Raw genomic sequence first — 5,159 nt, forward strand, 5'->3', positions numbered from 1 at the left:
GTGGGGGCAGCAGCAGTGCTGGGCTATTCCTGGATGGGATGTGCTCAGGCTGGGTGGCTGCGGTGGCAGTGCTGGGAGTGGAGCCATAGAGGGGGCTCTAGCCCCCTCAACTGCTGCTCCCTGCACTGCTGCCAAGCGCAGCATGGGCCAGACCTGATGGGAACAAACAGCCCAGCACAGACCCCTGAGGAAATGGGGGCCAGGTGTTGCCCAAACGGCTAGTTTCGTGCCCCTGGAGGCCTTTCCAATCTACCTCAAGGAGAGAGTCACACGCACACTCAGGCTGGGTCCATTTCAAGTTTATTGTTTGTGCAAACAGATCGACAAAGGGGCTGAGTCGCCCAAAGCAGAGTCGACCCCAGGTTTTGTCCAAGGGTCTCTTTTATAGCTTGCCTAAACAAAGAACCTTAGCGTGTCATGCAACTATTGGCAGTCTTATAGCTTCTACTGTTTCGTCTAAGTTTCCGCAAGATGTCAAAGTTTCCAGGCTACGCTCAATTTCCGCAGGATGTCAAAGTTTCTAGGCTATGCTCAATTTATTATGGATTATGTTATAGCACCTGTGTGTTTTAACAGGGGATACTGTGGTAAACTTAATGTCCTCTAGTAACCCCTTATCCCTGTGTAACTCTAGGTCACTGAGAAGGTATGGTCGTGAAGTTTTAGGGGTATAGCAGGTTCCAATCTATGTGCAGAAGCTAATGCAGAAGCTATTTGCAAGCCATGTTGAATACAGAAGCATTTTGCAAAAAGGCACTATGTCTAAATTCTAACGTATTTGTACCACACGGGCTGAAGGGTGCGGGGGGAAGGCAAGTTGCAGCTGTGGGCTGGAAGGCTGCACCAGGCTGTACCCGCTGGGCCTGGCCCATGCTGGCTTGGTGGTGGCGCTGGGAGGGGGGTTTTGGGGTCTATGGCCCCCCCCCCTGTGGCCCCACTCCCAGTGCTGCTGCTGCAGCCATCTGACCTGAGTGCAGCCCTGGTGCTGCCTGCCTGCCCTGCCCTGCCTCGCCCCGTTTGCAGATCTGGGGGTATGCGCCCCCGCATGCTCTCCTGGGCTGCATGCCCTTCCCTCCCTGTGCCCCCCAGATGAGCTGCTCGCGGCTCCATCCCCCACCCCATCCTGCCTGTGGAGGGCCTGCCTCACCGCCACTGGGGAATGGGGCACATTGAGGCTGCAGCAGTGAGGGAGGAACTAAGGCTAGGTCTGGGGCCTTGATCTGCCCCGTCCTGTCCTTTTCCATCCTGCTGCCCCTCCCTACAGACTTACCTGCTGGGTTGTGGGGGGAGGGGTAGATCTTCAGTTCCTTTCCTTTTAAATTCCAAAAGTGATCTCCAACCTAAAAAGATTGGAGACCACTGCTGTACAGCTTTTGTCAGACATCCTGCCTAAGAGGAGGGTGGAGGAATACTGATTTCTATGATAGGTGTTGTTCCAGAAGATATTGCATTAGACATTCTGAATGCACGTGACAAAGGAAGAGAAACCATGAACACCATTATCCAGAAACATCTTACTGCAGATGTTACTGAGAACTTCTATGAAAACATACCCAAAATCAAAATTGAAAACCTTTAAGGATATAAAGTCAATTATGGGGCAGTGCAGAAAAATGAAACAGATGCAGAATGCAAAGAAGATCCTGCAAAGGCTACTTGTAGTGGTTGCAGCAAGTAGAAGGTTCAATATATTGCACTCTCTCCTACAGCATGGGCTGTTTGGATACCCTCTATCATTTTTTAAAACTGACAAATCTCTCACTGTGGCTGGCCTTGTCACGGATCTTGATTGGATCAGCCTGTGCCTTCCTGCATACTTTCCCCTCCTAGGGGGAAGTGAACTGCTTGGCTTTTCTTCTGGCTTTCCAGGTCCACGGGCCAATCAGAGCCAGCTCCTGGTGCACATTGCAGCATGCGTTAGAGAGTTGTTTCCCTTCCCTGGCAGAATCCCTGCCACCACTCTTGGCAGGTATGGCTGGCTGGCTCCATGTCCAGGTAAGTTTGGTTCCCTGGTGCTTGTGTCTTCCCTCTAGATCAGGGGCCAGGGACAATTCCCTGTTACAACAGCAAACATACAGTTGGTCAGGGAAACTCCTCTCTAGTATTTTTCTGTGATGCAGATGTACTCATCATTCTTCTATATTATTCTTCATTATTCTATAGCATAATCTTGTGCCTGAGGTTTGGATGAAGAGAAGTAGCTTTATAAGCTTCATTCCAGTTCATGATATTATGTCAGAATTGTCTTAGCCAGTGTGGTTGGCAGGTTGAAAATGATGTTTATATTCCTATCATCAATACGCTCGAACCATTACCAGCAGAATACCTTCGGTTAACAAGTTGCAAATGCAAGACGAAATGCCAGGGACTAGCACACATGTGCAAGCAGGGCTAATGCACTCCCAATTTTAGCATGTTGTAATCCTTATAATAACTACAGGGATTCAGAAGCGGAGTCAGAAATAGATTCAAATGATGAAGAGATCTGAAAAACTGTGATTACCCATTGTATTAATGTTATATATACTATTGTATTACCATTATATTACCACTGGATTAGATGATTATGTTTTCCTATTGCCTCAAGCCAGACATTTGTATGTGTGTTTTATTGCCATTGTGTTATTATTATTAATATTTGACTTATTGACATTCTGAAATAAAAAAGCCATTGTATTGTCTTATTCAGTATAACTTGAACAAGTTGGGTAGCCTGAGTTATAGTGTTTTCAGTACTGTAAGCCTGCTATGAAATTTGTAGTGAGGTTTTAGTATTCGAGTATTGTTTACTAGGTTTACTATGTTTTTTAATTACATTGAGTTGATACATACACGGTAATGTGTCAGCCATCTTTGTATCCAGTATGGCTACCATGGCGGCAATGTTACGATTGATCTCCTTAGTTCATACAATGTTGGTTTCATCACTGGAATTAATTTTCTAACCCTAGTAGGGGCTGACATATTGACCAAAACGTGAATTCATGGGAGCCATCTTGGATTGCAATATGGTGGCTACATGTACTACTTGCCAGATTGGGAACATGACTTTTCTGACATGGGTAGACACCTCTACCAAAAACACACTGTTGCCACCTGTGCCAATGAGTTGCCAACAACAACCAAATCTAGAGACCTTATTGGTCAATTTATACCCTACTATGAACTCTCCCCATTGTGTGGCTCTGCCTCCCCCAACTTCTGTCTCTAGCCCTCCCCCAGTGGCCTACCCACTAGGCAAAATGGCCTATGGCCTGGTCCTTACAGCTTGGCAGGTCTGCAATCTGCTGCCACAGCAGGAGATCACTCTCCCCAGCGTTCAGTCAGGAGGTCCTAACACAGGGAGTTTTGTTGCAGGCTGAGTTAGCACCCCCTTCCCCCCACCCTCCTGCAGCCTACAATATCTCAACAAAACTCCCTAAGTGGTAGATTACTAGACTGGTCTCAGGGCACTGGGTGGACCTGGCAGATAGGGTTGGGTCTCATGGAGACTGGCCTGGGATCCCCATAGGCAGGGCGTGCTTGCCTGGGTGGATGGGATGGGGTCACAGGCAGGTGAGGGGCAGTGTCTGGGAGTGGGACAGGTGGGTGGGCCAGGATCATGGGGCGGTGACAGCGTGGAGCCAGGGCCTGGGGCAGAGCTGTGATCTGCTCTTCACATGTCCCTACCCATGCAACTGGTGCCTGTTGCAGGGACATGCAGGGAGTGGATCACGGCTCTGCCTTGAACCCCAGCTCTGCATTGTCACCACCCCACAATCCCAGCCCTGCCCACCCATCCTGCTCCTGGATGCCGCACCCCACTGACCAGAAGCACCGTCCTGGCCAAATATGCCCTGCCTGTGGGGATCCTGGGTTGGTCTCCATGGAGACCCCACCCACCTGCTCCATCTGGCACTCCTTGCGGTGAGTGCAGGGTGGACAGGCCAGGGTGCCTGGGCATTGGGTCTGGGTTTGGCAGTAGTGGTGAGATAGTCAGCAGCATCAGGAAGAAGCCACCACTGCCAAGGCTTCCAAGAAGCAGGGTCCGGCTGCCATGCCACCCCAACCACACTGTGCACCTGGGGGCAGCAGAACCAGCCACACAAGCCACAGCCTGGGCTGCACCCTGTGCCTGGGCTGGGTGGGGCCGAGAACCTTGCCATGTGCCAGATAAAATCTCTTGGTGGACTGGGTCTGGTCTTCAGGACATATTTTGCTCACCCCTGCCCTAACATTAGCCAACTGGTTCATCAGCTGGAGTGGGACTGCCAGTTTGCTGGCAGGTTTGGCCAAATGGGAAATTAGTTCAAGCTGGGCAGCTTGTTTAGGCCCCTGACACTTAGTAGCTTTCTGTGCAGGACTTGGGGTGAGTGAACTAACAAGGAGCAATTCCTTCTGCAGTGGAAAGGGGCCATTGTGTTTTTCTCCCTTTCCAGGTACCTAGGCCCTATATTTCTTTGTCCTTTGACATTTTGTATTTTGTGCCTTTTTATATTTCCCCAACCAGTATTGTTTGCTCTGCTGTTTGCATTTTATATTTTGTTAGCCGTGTCTTTTGTCAATGATTGTAAGTGTCTAACCTTTGTTGAATCCTGCCCCTTGGGGGATTGTAGTGTCCACTACACCCCCTGATTAAGCCTGTTATGTTCCCAGTATTGTTCCCTTATTAGAAGGTATATGGTTAAATCCCCAGTGGCGGTCTGGCTCTGCTCTATAGGGGGAGGAGAGTCCCTACACTTCCCACAGTGCTTGTGCACCTGCTATGATCCCTTCAATTGGAGAGGGGGTACCTTTTGGAGTACTGCCCGGGTTACATTTCGGGGGCTCATTCGGGATCCCCACATAGCGGGTGCCAGGATATTATTCAAGCGCTGTGTACCCCTGGAGAGAGAGAGAGAGAGAGCCACCAGGAGACATGTCCAATGCTGACCAGTCTGCCGTACCCTCCGGGAGTGATGGGATGGTGAAGCGGGGAGCGGGACAACCTGCTGGTATTGAAGCTATCCTGGAATGGGTGAGGGATTTCCAGCAGATTCTGCGGGAGGTGATCCGTTCCTCCAGTGACTAGGCAGCCTATAAGAGACTCCAGAGTTTCTCGGGAACCCTTCCAGTCCCTGCAGGGGAGGAAGGATTCGATTCTTGGCTCTTCCATATTCAAGAGACTTTACTGACTTGGC

This window comes from Alligator sinensis, unplaced genomic scaffold, assembly GCF_000455745.1.
Source record: "Alligator sinensis unplaced genomic scaffold, ASM45574v1 scaffold14_1, whole genome shotgun sequence".
Classification (NCBI taxonomy): Eukaryota; Metazoa; Chordata; order Crocodylia; family Alligatoridae; genus Alligator; species Alligator sinensis.